This window comes from Budorcas taxicolor, chromosome 12, assembly GCF_023091745.1.
Source record: "Budorcas taxicolor isolate Tak-1 chromosome 12, Takin1.1, whole genome shotgun sequence".
Taxonomy (NCBI): domain Eukaryota; kingdom Metazoa; phylum Chordata; class Mammalia; order Artiodactyla; family Bovidae; genus Budorcas; species Budorcas taxicolor.
The window spans coordinates 34,493,443-34,510,380 of record NC_068921.1 but is presented as its reverse complement, the minus strand read 5'-3'; the positions used below and the strand labels follow the sequence as shown (position 1 = coordinate 34,510,380).

Below are 16,938 nucleotides of genomic sequence, written 5' to 3'. Positions count from 1 at the left end.
CCGTCGCTCAGTTGCGTCCACCTCTTTGCTACCCCATGGACTCAGTCAGGCTTCCCTGTCCTTCACTATCTCCCGGAGTTTGCTCAAGCTCATGTCCATTGAGTCAATAATGCCACTCAACCATCTCTCACTCCTTCTCCTGTCCTCAGTCTTCCCCAGCATCAGGGTCTTTTCCAATGAGTCAGCTGTTCACATCAGGTGGCTAAAGTATTGGAGCTTCAGCTTCAGCATCAGTCCTTCCAGTGAATATTCAGGGTTGATTTCCTTTAGGATTATCTGGTGGTCATGTGTATTCTGTTAATATGGTGAAGTATCTTGATAATTTTTATATGTTAAGCCATCCTTAGAGCCCCAGCATGAAACCCACTTGAATTTGATGCCCTGTCCTCTTCATATCTTAATGTATTTGATTGGCCAACACGTGCTAAGGATTTCTTCCTCTATGTTCGCAAAATATATTTGCAAGTGGCTTTCCTTTCTTGTAATGTCATTTTCTAGATTTGGTATCTGGGCGATATATTATAAAATTAAGAAGTGTTCATTTCTCCGGTTTCTGTAAGATTGATAGAAAGAATCTGGGCAGAATCCAGCCATCCAAAACTCTCTGAGCCTGAAATTTTCTTTATCGAGAGACTTAACCTCAGATTCAAATATTTAATAAGTATAAGCCTATACATATTTCCTATTGCCTCTTGAGTCATATTGGTTTGTTTCTTTCAAGTAATTTGTCCATTTAATCTAAGGTGCTAAATTCATTGTTATAAAATTGCTCATAATATCTCATTATTCTTTCAGTACATGTATGATGTGTATAAGGACCCGCTCTTATTCCTGGTATTTGTGATTTGTGTCTTTTTTTCTTAACCACTCTAATAATCACAGAAAACAGCTTCTGCTGGTACTGATTTTCTCTATTGTTTGGTTGATTCCTAATGTATTAATATGTGATCTGCCCTTGTTTTTCCCTTTCTTCTACTTTGGGTTTCATTTGCTCTTTTCTAGCCTATATAATGCCTCTAAATACTATTTAAACTGTCTTCTGCATTTACCTATACATTTTTCATTTCTGATGTTTTTCTCTCCTTTTAAGATTCAAGTTACTAGTATGATTTTACTTCATCCTAAGGAATTTCTTTTAACATTTCTTACAATATAAGCTGGGGAAATGTCTTTGAAGATCGTTTGTCTGAAAATGACTTTCTTGCTTTTATTTTTGAAGACTATTTTCACTTGTTATAAACTTCTGTGTTCTCACTTTTCTTTCATCAATTTAAAGATGTCTTTCCATTGTTTTCTGGCTTTTACTGGCTCTGAGAAGGATGGGACACTTCTAATTTTATTCTTATGTACATAATGTCTTCACCCCTCTGGGCTGCATTTAAAATTTTCTCTTCATCCTTAGCTAGCTAGCTATACTGTGCTCCGTCATGTCCGACTCTTTGCAACCCCACGGACTGTAGCCCGCCAAGTTCCTCTGTCCATGGGATTTCCCAGGCAAGAACACTAGAGTGAGTTACCATGCCCTCCTCCAGGGGATCTTCATGACCCAGGGATTGAACCCACGTCTCCTGTGTCTCCTGCCCTGGCAGGCGGATTCTTTACCACTCACACCCGCTTCACCCTTGGTTTTCAGTAATTTTAGTGTGATGTTCCTTAGCATTTTTTCCATGTTTTTTTCTGCTTAGTATTTATTGAACTTCTTAGATTATAGGTTTATAGTTTTCATAATTCTGAAAAATTGTGACCATTATTTAAAATTTTTTTTCTGCCCTTTTCCCCCTCAAATGACATGTTAAATCATTTTACATTTTCCTACATGGCACTAAAGCACTGTTCATTTTTGTTCAGCACTTTTTTCCCTCTCTGTGCTTCAGTTTGGAGTTTCTATTGCTGTGTCTTTGATTTCACTAACTTTTTCCCTCTGCAGTGTTAAATCTGCTATTAATCCCTTCAAGTGAGTTTTCTCTTTCCAGGTATTGCACTTTTCAACTCTAGAAGTTATACGATATGCATCCTTCTGATTAAGTCCTTGCAGGTCTAATCCATGGGAGATGGTAGGTCTCACACTGATGGTTTCCCCTTCCTCTGGAAGCTCGCTCTGTGCTCCCCGTGGTCCAGCATCTTCAAACCATTGCTTCAAAACTCTTATATCCTTTTCTTTCTCTTTCTTTTCTTTTTTAAAAAATATTTATTTATTTGGCTGCATAGTTGCAGCATGTGGGATTTAGTTCCCTGACCAGGGATTGAACCTGGGTCCCCTCCATTAGGAGTGCAGAGTCTTAGCCACTGGACCACTAGGGAAGTCCTTGTCCCCTTTTCTAGTTCTCCATGGCAGAAGGAAGAAGAAGAAAGTGAAGAGGAACTAAAGAGCCTCTTGATGAAAGGGAAAGAGGAGAGTAAAAAAGTTGACTTAAAGCTCAACATTCAGAAAACTAAGATCATGGCATCCAGTCCCATCACTTCATGACAAATAGATGGGGAAATGATCGAAACAGTGACAGACTTAATTTTCCTAGGCTCCCAAATCACCGCAGATGGTGATTGAAGCCATGAAATTAAAAGATGCTTGCTCCTTGGAAGAAAAGCTATGACCAACCTAGACAGCATACTAAAAACCAGAGACATTACTTTGCCAACAAAGGTCTATCTAGTCAAAGCTAAGGCTTTTCCAGTAGTCATGTATGGATGTGAGAGTTGGACTCTACAGAAAGCTGAGTGCCAAAGAACTGATACTTTTGAACTGTGGTGTTGGAGAAGACTCTTGAGAATCCCTAGGACTTCAAGGAGATCAAACCAATCCATCCTAAAGGAAATCAGTCCTGTATATTCGTTGGAAGGACTGATGCTGAAGCTGAAGCTCCAATACTCTGGCCACCTGATGCGAAGAACTGGCTCACTGGAAAAGACCCTGATGCTGGGAAAGATTGAAGGCGGGAGGAGAAGGGGATGACAGAGGATGAGATGGTGGGATGGCATCACAGACTCGATGGACGTGAGTTTGAGCAAGCTCCGGGAGTTGGTGATGGACAGGGATGCCTGTCATGCTACAGTCCACGAGGTCGCACAGAGTCGGACACAACTCAGTGACTAAACTGAACTGAACTGATGGCAGGAGGGCAAGTCAGTGACAATGATGACAACATGATTGAAAGTGGAAGTTGTTCATCAGCTTTTGACACACTACCTGTATCACTTTCTCCCCTTTACGCTCTGTTTTCCTAGTTTTTCCTACTAGCTCTTAAGTTCTATAAGGTCTGGGAATTCAGTCTGTTTCCTTGCTGGTACTTCTCCATTACTTAAACTATACCATAAATATCGCTCACATTATTGAGTCAATTTTTTTTCCCTGCAATTTAAAGTACTTTAGCCAAGAGAGAATGGTACTATATTTGTCCCAGTAAATTCCAGCTTTGACCTGGCATATCAGTGTTCACAATTACGAGTCCACATTCAGAGGTGTTTACATAATATAACATCAGTCAGCATGTGCTGCTGCTGCTGCTGCTGCTAAGTCGCTTCAGTTGTGAGACCTCACTAATTAGCAAAATGTATGTGAAAAATGGGCCCTTGCTGGTGAAATCAAAGGCATTCAGAATGTGGGGATGGGCTAGGGTATTTCAGAGATATTCCTCACCCACATAAGATATAAGAATTCAGTGAGCCTGTAATCTGAACTCAGTGATGGTATGAGGCTTAATCTTTAAACAATCTTGTCTCCAGCCATTTCTAGGCAAACATGCTTGCCTGACAGTGACTATGGAATGCTGTCATGCATTTTATGCAAAGCACTAATCAGAGCATCCAGATGTACAGGGAGCTGGAATTTCATCTAGAGAACCAGTTTTATGTCTACTTCCTAAACAGTACAGGCTGTGCTCATGGAAGGGGGTGAAAACTGAAGGGGCTTCACATCCAGCCAGGCCCAGGATCCACATTACCGCCTATACCACAGGAAAGTGAGATAGAGGTGAAAATCGTACTTCATGGATACAGAAAAAACGTCTTCTAAGATGAAAGGGCCATCCACAACTTCCTGTGATATCCACCACACAGGACACTGCTAGGCTTCTGCATTTCAGGTAAAATCTGAACCCTAACTTCTCCCAGGCCGAGCCTTCACCTCCAAGCGTTTCACCAACTCTTCATTTACTCACAAGTATGTAGTGCTCATTTCTCTCTGTCACCAGGTACAAGCTTCTTTCAGGTCAGGGCTATATTTTACATCCTCTGGGTCTAAGACAACATTTGGCTCTTATTAAAAAACACTAATAAGTATTTTTAAACTAACTGTCTTTCTGGTCACCTTGAAAGCCAAGATGAAAGTTATTTCCTAAATGTTTAAGAGGCCAAGAAAGATTCTTACCACTCTAAGATCAAGGACTGCTTCCTGTTGGAAAGTATTCCCTTCCCCGGGTACAGCATACAGCATCTTGCAATAAACCTACCAGGAGAAAAAAGTAGGTCTCTAACTTCAAAGCTTTTCAGAGTGTGAGTCTTTTACAATTCCTATGGCAGATGCCATCAGAGCAGCCTGTCCAACTGTAGCTTCCAGCAGGAAAACTCCTTGGAGAATTTCTCTGCTTCCCACTCACAAACTTCAACAATTGCCTTAAGTAGCTCTCTGCTTGGGAAAGTTCGTCACAAAGAAGTCTGGATTCTCTGGCCTGTAGCAGGGTGTTTCTATTTCACTTCTTAAGGTGACTCGGAGGGGCTGGATGTAATCTACAAAGCTCTACTGTCTAGGTAAAAATTCCTCAGAGAGCTCCCCTTTCCCTTCCACATTTCATGGTAATTAAGACACTGGGCTGTATTACTGCTTACGAGCAAAGATCTGAATTTCAGAAATAGGAAATTTGGCCTTGAAGAAGACAGTATTATCTTCACAATCTTCCTACTGTGATTAAGCAAACACATTAGATTACACAAACACAATTCTGAGTAACACTCAACCTGTCCTTTTTTTTTTTTTTTTTGGACTATGAAAATAGGACTAGTGTAATTTTGAGGTGGAATTGAGATACATCAATAAAAAATAAATTTGTCAAATAATACTAAAGAATTTATAGGGCTTCCCTGGTGGTCCAGTGGTTAAGAAGCCACCTTGCAATTCAGGGGAAATCAGTTTGATCCCTGGTCCGTGAAGATCCCACAAGGCCGCTGAGCAGCTAAGCCTGTGTTTCACAACTACTGAGCCAGTACTCTCGAGCCCACAAGCCACAACTACTGAAGTGCGTGCTCCTAGAGTCTGTGCTCCACGAGAGAAGCCACTGCAATGAGAAGCTTGCACGCGGCAACTAGAGAGTAGAGTAGCCCCTGCTCACCACAACTAGCGGAAACCTGCGTCCAGCAATAAAGACCCAGTGTAGCCAAAAATAATAAACAAAAATATTTTTTTAATTATATAGGAAAAATGGAGATAGCATAATACATAAGACACAGCTTGGAAAAGAGAGTACATGCTAGTCCACCCAGCGAGCAAGAAATAGAATCAAGGGGCTCAAATTTGAGAAGCAGGTCATTTCTGTAGAAATTAGTCATTTATTCATTCAGCCACTATTTACTGGCCATCTGCTACGCCGTATCCCCTGTGAGATGCTGAGAATTACTTCCAGTTACTAAAAGACATTGACCCAGTCCCTGAAGGATAATTCAGGTCTCCCAAAAGTAATCATGCTTTAAAGTTTCTCCGTTTCAACTGAATGTGTACATAGTCATGTCTTAGTGGGAATCTAGGTCAACTATTTCTCTCCCAATAGTGTTCCTGTTTTACAGCTCATCTGTTTCAGCTGAAATGCTTGACTGGCTCCAGGAAAGCCGATCAGAAGAAAGTAGAGACAGTCCATCAGCAGATGATGACAATAAAAAGTCCTTTCTGTTAACCGCTCCCCCAACCCCCAGGTTAACTATCCCACATTTTATGACTGTTAAAAACTTGAAAGGCCAGCTTACATGACTGTGAGCTTGAAATAACCTCAGTTACAATGAAAAGGAAAGTCTTGAGTTGGGTCAAATGCTCCAGGGGTTTACATCCCAGAGCAGCAAAGGAATATTTTCTCTGCCGTCTGCTTCACCAAAGACGACAGCGGGACTGCGCAGAGCAGCATTTGTTAACAGGAGTAAGCTGATACTGTTGAGAGGGTCCAGAGCCCGGCACCCAGATGATCAAAGGAGCTGCTTGTGCGTTAAGATCAAAAGCCCTGGCAGAGTGTAGGCTGGCCGAGCAGTGGTGAGGGGAATGGATGCTGCCTGGGTGCGTGATAAGGGCTCTACAAATATTCAAAAGGTGTTAGCACCCCAGAAGGCAAGTCCTCATTTTGCTTCCTTGGGGGTGACATACTGTGAGAAATAGTAAAGGTAAAACTGAAGCAAGAACAAAGTACCCAGGATATCTGGAAAGATTTCCTACAAATAATGATGGAAGTTTTTTGCAAAATGCCCAGCGTTTGATCCATGATGCCCATAGCAGAAACGAACTGCGCAAAACTTCCCTTCCTTTTGAATGTTGTCTTTCTTACCTTGTGACCCACCATTTAAGATTACTAATCCACCTTCCACCTGTTGCCAAAATTCTTTCATGTCCTTAAAAGTCCCATCAGTGACATTGCACCTACTTTTTAATCGAATACGATTTATGTAGCCACGTCATATAGACATCTACAAATAGGAAGCCTTCGGATGGTGGCCATCACTGATGTAATCCCTAGGGTTTTAGGAACCAGAAACAAGCTTGAGGGGACTGCTCTCATCAGAGAGGCTGGGGGACTTCTCTAAAGTGTACCAGTCTCATGACTGAGAAGAGAAAAAACCAGGTCTCGCCAACATGGGGCCGAATCCTAGTCTACAGCAATTTTGTTGTTGTTATTGTTTAGTCACTGAGTCGCATCTGACACTTTTGTGACCACCCCCGTCCGTAGCCCGCCAGGCTCCTCTGTCCATAGGATTTCCCAGGCAGGAACCTGGAGTGGGTTGCTCTTTCCTTCTCCGAGGGATCTTCCCAACCCAGGAATTGAACCCTCATCTCCTGCATTGGCAGTTGGATTCTTTACCCCTGAGCCACCTGAGGAAGCTCAGGAAAGAGTGGAAGCCCACAATAGTGGAAATACAAATGATCAATAAATATGTAAAACGTTGCCTAACTTCACTTGTAATTAAAACAGAATGCAAAATAAGACAATGCGATAATACTTCTCACCTATCTAGTTGACAAAAAGTGGAAAATACTGATAAATTTCAGCATGAAGCAAAGGTGAAGGCTGGAGTAAAGAGGTCATGTTCATATGCTGCTGGTGATAATGCTAAACAATCCAACCTTTTTGGAGGGTACTGCAGTGATACCCTAAGATGCTGACTGCATATCACTTGACCTAGTGATGTTCTAGGAATCTTTCCTAATGAAATATTAGCGTGTGTTGGCAAAGATATTAACTATGGTACCATTTGCAATAACAAAATAATTGGGAATAACTTAATATCCACTAATAAGGAAACACCATGCAAGCATTCTGATACATTTAGTGTACAAAAGGTAAGTTTTAAAACAATAGAGGGAAGGATAGCATAACCACATTTTGTTTTAAAAAAAATATGTATGTGTGTACATGGTGTGTGCACAGTGTGGTGTGTGTGTGCAGCGTGTGTGGTGTAGGCATGCTATGGTGTGTGTGCAGTGTGTGTGCACAGTGTGGTGTGTGTGTGCAGCGTGTGTGGTGTAGGCATGCTATGGTGTGTGTGCAGTGTGTGTGCACAGTGTGGTGTGTGTGTGCAGCATGTGTGGTGTAGGCACACTATGGTGTGTGTGCAGTGTGTGTGCACAGTGTGGTGTGTGTGTGCAGTGTGTGTGGTGTAGGCATGCTATGGTGTGTGTACACAGTGTGGTGTGTGTGCAGCATGTGTGGTGTAGACATGCTATGGTGTGTGTGCACAGTGTGTGTGCACAATGGTATGCGTGTGCAGCGTGTGTGGTGTAGGCACGCTATGGTGTGTGTGCACAGTGTGTGTGCACAGTGTGATGTGTGTGTGGAGCATGTGTGGTGTAGGCACGCTATGGTGTGTGTGCACAGTGTGGTGCGTGTGTGCAGCGTGTGTGGTGTAGGCACGCTATGGTGTGTGTGCACAGTGTGGTGTGTGTCTGCAGCGTGTGTGGTGTAGGCACGCTATGGTGTGTGTGCACAGTGTGGTGTGTGTGCAGCATGTGTGGTGTGTACACTGTGTGGTGTATGCACAGCATGGCAGATGTCTGCGTGCAGTGCGTGTGGTGTAGGCATGTTGTGGTGTTGCACGTGGTGTGTGTGCGTGATGTATGTGTGCAGTGTGTGAACCTGCACAGACGCACACTTGGAAGGGCTCCCACTGCAGGGCTGGCAGAGTCAGCCTGTGTAATGGGATTAGCATCGAAAGAAGGAAGGAGAGGAAGGAGTTCCTTCCCACTGGACACATTCCGTGTCCTTTGAATCTTTATTATAGATTCCTGTACTGATGTTCTGATCTCTGAGTCATGTTTCTCTTTTCCTGCTAGACCTTTCAAGAGGAAATGGTGCGATTTCTATTCGAATTCCAGCACAAGAGACCTTTTTCTCAGGAACCTCGTTTGAGGACAGTGTCTTGTTTTGCAATCCACCCCCCACCCAGTGTCAGAGACATTCCCAATGAAGGGACTGATTGTCAGAGACATTTGTTCCCTAAAGCTTTGCTTGTAGATGTGATTATGAGATAAAGCAGGGCCCAGGATTTCCTGTATTAAATATCACACTGAAGTAGCACTTCAGATCCCGACCAGAAGGTTAAACAAACAGGAGAGGAAGAACAACCTCATCAGAAACCTGCTTGCTAGATGCCTTCTCCTTTCAGGGTTTGCCAGATGAAAAGCTTCTTGCTTTAATCATTTAAATCCATATAATTTTTATAAAGAAGATTAAATCAGGATTATGGATGAAATGGACAATATCTTTTTACTTTGCTTTTGTGTACTTATCCAGTTTTTTAAACCAAATATATAGTTTTTGTAATCAGAAAAAAAAAACAGTGCTTGAAATTTAACATTTTTAACAGGAGGACACATAAGCCTCCTGTGGGCATTTCTATAGCCCAAGAAGCCCCAGTAATTTACAGAGGCTATTAACACTTAGGTTGGCAGGACTCCCTACTTGTGAAAACTTAAGCAGGGTTTTAGAAAGACATTTAATTAACAGAAAAATAGTGAAATACTGTGATCTTGTAAAAGAACACAGCACTGGAGTTATACACTCCTGAGACTGATTTTAGCCATGTGACTGTGGAAGGCTGATATATCTTTTCAGCCCCTTGGTCTCCTGGCCCGTGTACTGAGGGAGTTGATTATGAACCTAGCAGAGGACAAGGCTGAAGGGAGGTAGTTAACCAGGAGATGTTGCTAATAGCTCTGCAGAACGCACACGGAAACGGAGAGTTCCACCGTGTCCTCAACCTCTCGGAGACCCCAAAGGAGCTGTCAGATGATCAAGGCATCTGAGCAGCACTGGACACTTTTCTGCCTCTGATCACAGACTCTTGTCCTGGTGGTGTTCCGGGTATATTGGGCCCCAGGGTCCTTCACTTCTGACCTTTTAGCAGTTGGACTTCCTCCATCTTTCACTGGCTGAGGTCTTTGCTATTCATCATGCCATGTGCATCCCTCCAGACCATACCCTTAGTCTTAGCACATGAAGTTCTGTGACTTCTAGCATCTCCAGGCTTGTGCCCTCTCTCTAGGAAGCCTGTACCACTCCAAGATGGCAGACTTACAACACAAAGCTGCCCCCAACCCCCAACACACAGACCACCTCTACTGTGTTCCCAGGATTCCTCCTTGTCTCCGTTGTGACTCTTGCCCTCCACCATACCCTTGACTGTGAAGGACTAGACATCCTTCGCTGATGGTGGCATTCTGTCCCTCCAGTAGGGAGGACTCACTCACTGTCTAGCTGTCCCAGTGTGTGAAAATCCCTTTAATTGACTGAAATTTATACACAATGTATACACTTTCACTTCTTATTTTGAGAGAACCTTGTTAATCTTAGCATTCATCTAGAGTGGTGAATCCTTAACCTCTAACATGAATGAAGTATCCCCCCTGAAAACTGTCATAATACGCTTTGGACTTTTTGAAGGTATGATACTAAAATATCACAGTTGTTCAGTCAATAAAAGTTGTGTCCGACTCCTTATGACCCGATGGACTGCAGCAAGCCAGGCTCCTCTGTCCTCCACTATACCTGAGTTTGCTCAGATTCATGTCCATTGAGTTAGTGATGCTATTAGCCATCTCATCCTCTGTCTCCCCCTTCTCCTCCTATCCTCAATCTTTCCCAGCATCAGGATTTTTTCCAATGAATCGGCTCTTCACATCAGGTAGCCAAGTATTGGAGCTGAGGAATGGCAAGCCACTCCAGTATTCTTGCCATGATAACCCCATGAACAGTATGAAAATACCACAGTGGCAATTTTTAAAAATCCAAGTTGTCCATATTCAAAGCTATAAAACATGTTGTTTGCCAAAATGCAAAAATATCTTTTGACTTCAACATGAGAAATGCTTAGAAAAAGCAGAATACAGTGTGCTTTTCTCTTCCAAAGACAATTTTTTTCTCATCTGATACAGTCAGAAATGACTCTTTTTTTTGGCAACACATTAAATAGCTGGGACTTAAGATGTGCTCCATACTTACTACATGCCAGTACTATTCTAAGGTGAACAAAAACTCTAGGGAGTTTTATTGCCCCACATTTTAAAGATAAGGAATCTGAAGTTTAAAGTGACTTAATCGCCAGTCTATGTCCGATGCAGGATACAGCATGCTTGGGGCTGGTGCACGGGGATGACCCAGAGAGATGTTATGGGGAGGGAGGTAGGAGGGGGGTTCATGTTTGGGAACACATGTACACCCGTGGTAGATTCACGTCAATGTATGGCAAAACCAATACAGTATTGTAAAGTAAAATAAAGTAAAAATAAAAATTAAAAAAAATAAACTAAAAAATAAAGTGACTTATTGACACTCAGAATTTCATGTGGAAATACTGGAATTCAAGCCAGCACACCCTGGCATGAGCAACCATTCACTTAAGCAATGTGGCTCCAATTAACACATTAGAAGGTGAAAACTTGACTAGAACAGTTTCTTTTTTGAAAAATTCCTTATATCTTCTTCCAACAATGTATGCATCTCTTACTTGTATCGGTTCGAACCCTGGGTCGGGAAGACCCCCTGGAAAAGGAAATGGCAACCCACGCCAGTATTCTTGCCTGAAAAATCCCATGGACAGAGTCTGGCAGGCTACAGATCATGGGGTCACAAGGAGTCGGACACCACTTGGCAACTAAGAATGCACACACACACAATGATCTATGAAGCTGGAAACTAGAGACTAAACTCTGAGGCTCATACAACCTATAAGCTATGATCTTAAACAAAGTTAGGAAAGATCTACAATGTAGTCATTTTTCACAAGTTAAAATAGCAACTGCATAGTGTATGCTTTATGAGAAGGTAAGTTTATATCTGGGCTTCCCTGATGCCTCAGTTGGTAAAGAATTCACCTGCAATGCAAGGGACCCCGGTTCGATTCCTGTGTTGGGAAGATCTGCTGGAGAAGGGACAGGCTACCCACTCCAGTATTCTTGGGCTTCCCTTGTGGCTCAGCTGGTAAAGAATCTGCCCACAATGCAGGAGACCTGGGCTCGATCCCTGGGTTGGGAAGATCCCCTGGAGAAGCAAAAGGCTACCCACTCGAGTATTCTGGCCTGGAGAATTCCATGGATTGTATAGGCCATGGGGTCGCAAAGAGTCGGACATAGCTGAGGGACTTTCATTTTATATCTAGGGAATAAAGAACAGCAATTTTACACAAACTTTCATAGAAAATGGAAGAGGATGAAACACTTTCCAACCCATTTTATGAGGCTGGCATTATCAAACAAAGACATTATAAGAAAAGAAAATGAGCGATCACTATCTTTCATGAACATAAATGCAAAAAAAAAGAAAAAAAACCTGAATCCAGCAAAATATTAAAAAGCTCAGACAGCACAGCCAAGTCCTGCAAATGTAAGACTGACCTCACCCAACATTTAAAAATCAATCAGTGTAATTCACGATACAAACTGAAGAAGAACCATGCAGTCATCTCAATAGACGCACAGAAAGTGTGTCACAAAAGTAGCCATCTATTTATGATTTAAAAATACATTAGAAAATTAAGGATAGAGGAGGCTTTCCTCAACCTGATGGGAAACAAAAGCCAGGACAGAAATCCTGACAGCTGCCATTGAACTTATTGCTGAAAGATGGATGGTTTCTCCTTGATACTAGGACAAAAGCAAGGATGTCTTCTTTCCCCGCTCCAATTCGACACCCTAACGGAAACCCTAGTAATGCAGGAAGGCAAGAAAAAGTGTGTAAGCATGAATGGTTATCCATTCACTCTACCATTTTACTTTGCAATTCAGTTTTATTTTGCAGAACTACTCTATTACACTTCTTTTTAAGAATAAATTCTATCTTTTCCTGACTTTGTACAGCAATTATCATTATTCTGTGTGTTTTATGCCACCAACATTATGCTAGGTGCTTTTTCAATTTCATTAAATAGTTTGGCTTTAGATCAGCCTTTCTTAAAGTAGACTTTTACTTTTCTTTATCTAAAATCATACTTCCTGATGAAGCGAAAACCTCTCTCTCTCTGTGGTATTATTCCGAAGACATTCCTTACTGAATCTTTCTGTATGTTCTCAACATTCCATTAGCAATCTAATTTCCACATGTATCATGTCCAGCTTTCAACAAAAGATCATAAGGGCTGTCAAAACGCAAGATAACGCACAGTCTCAAGAGACAGAGCAAGCTTCAGAACTAGACTCAGACATGATGCAGTTTTTAGAATTATCACATGCTGCTGCTGAGTCGCTTCAGCCATGTCCGACTCTGTGTGACCCCATAGACGGCAACCCAGGCTCCCTCGTCCCTGGGATTCTCCAGGCAAGAACACTGGCGTGGGTTGCCATTTCCTTCTCCAATGCATGAAAGTGAAGTCACTCAGTCGTGTCCGACTCTTCGCAACCCCATGGGCTGCAGCCTACCAGGCTCCTCCGTGCATGCGATTCTCCAGGCAAGAGTACTGGAGTGGGGTGCCATCGCCTTCTCCAAGAATTATCACATAGGAAATTTAAACTAACTGTGATTAATATGGGCTTCCCAGGTGGTGCTACGGGTAAAGATCTCACCTGCCAATGCAGGAGATGTACGAGATATGGGTTTGATCAATGGATTGGGAAGACCCCTGGAGAAGGGCACAACAACCCACTCCAGTATTCTTGCCTAGAGAATTCCATGGACGGAGTAGCCTGGTGGGCTACAGTCCATAGGGCAGCAAACAGTTGTACATGACTGAAGTGACTTAACATGTGATTAATATATTAAGGACTCTGATGGAAAAAGGAGATAAGAACAGATGTAAGCAAAGAGATGGAAACTCTAAAAGAGAAAGGGACTTTCCTGGTGGTCCAGTGGTTAAGAATCCATCTTGCAATGCAGGGGATGTGGTTCAATCCCTGGTTGGGGAACTAGGATTCCACATGCTGCAGAGCAACTAAGCCCATGGGCCACAGCTACTGAAGGCTGCACACCAGAACTAGAGAGTCCATGCCCTGCAACAAAAGGTCCCACATGATGCAGTGGAGATTCCATTTGCTGCAACTAAGACCCCAAGAAAGCCAAACAAATAAATATCTTAAAAATAAATTTAAAAATAAAACAGAAATGCTAGAAATCAAAAACTTTGTAACCAAAATGAAGAATGCCTTCAGTAGGCTCATCGATACACAGGACACAGTGAAGGAAACAATCAATGGACTTGAAGAAATATCAGTAGAAACTTCCAAGTGAAAATGCAAAGAAAAAAATGAAGAAAATCTTGTGGGATAATTACAAAAGGCACAACTCACTAGTGATGAGACTGTCAGCAGAAGAAAGAAAGAAAGGAACAGGAGAAATATTTTAAATAAATAATAACCACTGAGAATTGTCCAAAATTAACAATAAACACCAAACCATAGATCCAGGAAACTCAGAATCTACCAGTCAGGATAAACACAAAAAAATCTACGCATAGGCATATCCTATTTAAACCACAGAAAACAAAAGACAAACTCTTGAAAGACATCTAAAAACAAAAATCAAAGCAAAAACACTTTCCTTATCAAGAAACAAGGAGAAGAATTGCATCTGATTCTTGATAAGAAACTATGAAAGCAAAAGGAGAGTGGGGTGAAATATTTAAAATGTTGAAAGGAAAAGCGAAAAATCATCAAAAAATTCTTCAGAGAAAAGGAAAGTTTCCAGGTGGCATTAGTGATAAAGAATCCACCTGCCAATGCAGGAGACTGTGGGTTTGATACCTGGGTTGGGGAGATCCCCTGGAGAAGGAAATGGCTACCCACTCCAGTGTTCTTGCCTGGAGAATGCCATGGATAGAAGAGCCTTGAGGGCTACAGTCCATGGGGTTGCAAAGAGTCAGACATGACTTAAGTGACTTAGCATGCACATATGCAGTACATTTGAGCTTGCAATACACATTTACAATTTCTGAGTCAACAGATTGAGAAGGAAGAAATTAAATTTTTTTTCTGTTCACAGATGTCATGATTATTTATAGACAATCCCAAAGAACTGACCCAAATAAATAATGGAAAAATTCCTGGAACAAATAAGTGATAAGAGCAAGGTTGCAGGATATAATACACAAAAGTCAACTGCGTTCCTATATACAACCACTGAACAATTGAGCCTTGAAATTATAAACACAATGTCATTTATCTTAACAACCTACCCCCCAAAACTAAAATATTTAGATATAAAATATTTCAAATGTATTATATATACAAGGAAAGGTACAAAACTCTGATTAAAGAATTCAAAGAAGATCTAAATAAATGGAGAGGTATTCTAAGTCCTTGAATAGGGAGATCCACTTTAGGATGTCAGCTTTTCCCAGTGTGATCTAAAGGTTCAGTGGACTCTCAATCAGAATTCTACGTATGACACAGGACATTGCATTTGTCAAAATCTATACAACTCCTTTGTACAATTCTGTAATGGCAGTGAAACTATTCCATCTGAAACAGGATACTATGCATTTGTTAAAATCTGTAGAACTGTACAACACAATGAGTGACCTTTAGTGTGAGGTAGGGACTTCAGGTCTTCCCTGGTGGTCCATTGGTTGAGAATCTGCCTTGCAATGTGGGGGACACTGGTTCAATCCCTGCTCCGGGAAGATCCCACGTGCCACAGAGCAGCTGAGCCCATGTGCCACGACTACTGAGCCCATGCGCTGCCACTGCTGAAGTCCACACTCCCAGAGCCTGCGCTCTGCAACCGCAGAAGCCACCGCAGTGAGAAAACCCACACACGGCAACACAGAGTAGCCCCCGCTCGCTGCAACTAGAAAAAGCCCATGTGCAGCAGTGAAGACCCACCACAGCCAACAAATAAATAAATCTCCAATAATAACAACAATGTATCAATACTCGTCCAGCCTCAGACACAGCCAGGTGGTAGAGACAGGACGTGGGGAGGAGAAGGAGATATGCCGTCTTCACAGGACATGGCTCTAGGGATTAGAAACAAGACTTCAACTCAGTATTGTTCAACTGGATCATAACAGACCTGGGGCTGACATATTTCTTATTGTCATAGCGTATGACTTAATTTCTCAAATCTAAGATGCCCAGAGGAGAGAGAGGAAAGCTGTGCAGGGGGTCCCCTTCCTGGAGCCCTGCAGAAGCAACCATGGTGTGGCCACGTCTCCATATTGCAGGAGCCTCCGTGGGCACAGCCCTGGTGGGTTGGGTCAGGAGGTCAAGCCTCGTTCCAGGCGGCCTTCAGCCACACTCTTCTCCTGTTGACATAGGTGGTCCTAACCTCACTTCCTGTCGTCTCACATGTTGGGGGCTCTCGGCCAGAAGAGAAACAACTCAAAATAATTCTCAGCTACTGGGTGAATAAACTCCTCCTTTGGAGATGATATCACATTGCTAGGCTTCCCTGGTGGCTCAGTGGTAAAGAATCCACCCGCAACATGGGAGACCTGGGTTCGGTCCCTGGGTCGGGAAGATCTCCTGGAGGATGGCATGGCAACTCACTCCAGTATTCTTGCCTGGAGAATCCCATGGACAGAGGAGCCTGGTGGGTTACAGTCCATGGAGTTGCAAAGAATCAGACACAACTGGGCATGCGCAGATCATCACGTCATCATCCTCACATTTCTAGACCTACTCTGAACTACAGATCTTCCTTGGTGAGGTTCGTGTAAACGGAGGATCACTTGAGTGGTTTTCACTGAAGTCCTTGCTTTCAAATGCAGGTTCCATTGGAAGTGTCAGAATCCCGACTCAGCCCCTCACCTAATTACCATTGGTGTTGAATTCTATCAATACATTAGGATTTTACATGTTTATCCGAAGAGCCTCACAGAGCATCTGTGTGTGTCTATGCATGGTCAGTTGCTCAGTCTTGTCCAACTCTTTGCAACCCCATGGACTGTAGCCTTCCAGGCTCCTCTGTCCTTGGAATTTCCCAGGCAAGAATACTGGAGTGGGTTGCCATTTCCTCCTCAGGGGGATCTTCCTGATTGAACCTGCATCTCCTTCGCATCTAGGGCTTATAAATTACTATGTTGGTGCATCAGGAAACATAACTTCTGAGCGCTGCTTGGTGGAATATGGATTTCACACTAGGGGCAAGGCTGGGTTAACTCAGAGAAGAGATGAACACATGGCCACTGGGAAGTATTTTGTCCTTTTTGGTATTCTCTGTGTATTCTGTGGAGCACAGGTAATGTTACGTGGAGTCCAAGCATCACAGGAGTTTTCCTGGTGTACTTTTGAGAAGTCATAGGAGATCATACCTTGATCATATACTATCT

The 16,938-nt window shown here is 42.6% G+C and overlaps 1 non-coding gene across 1 annotated transcript; it reads right to left on the bottom strand.

The window, feature by feature from the left end:
- Nucleotides 1-2,228: 2,228 nt before the first annotated feature.
- TRNAR-CCU (transfer RNA arginine (anticodon CCU)) lies at nt 2,229-2,301 on the bottom strand. The gene has a single exon. It is a non-coding gene; the product is annotated as a tRNA-Arg (tRNA).
- Between the last annotated feature and the right edge of the window lie 14,637 nt (nt 2,302-16,938).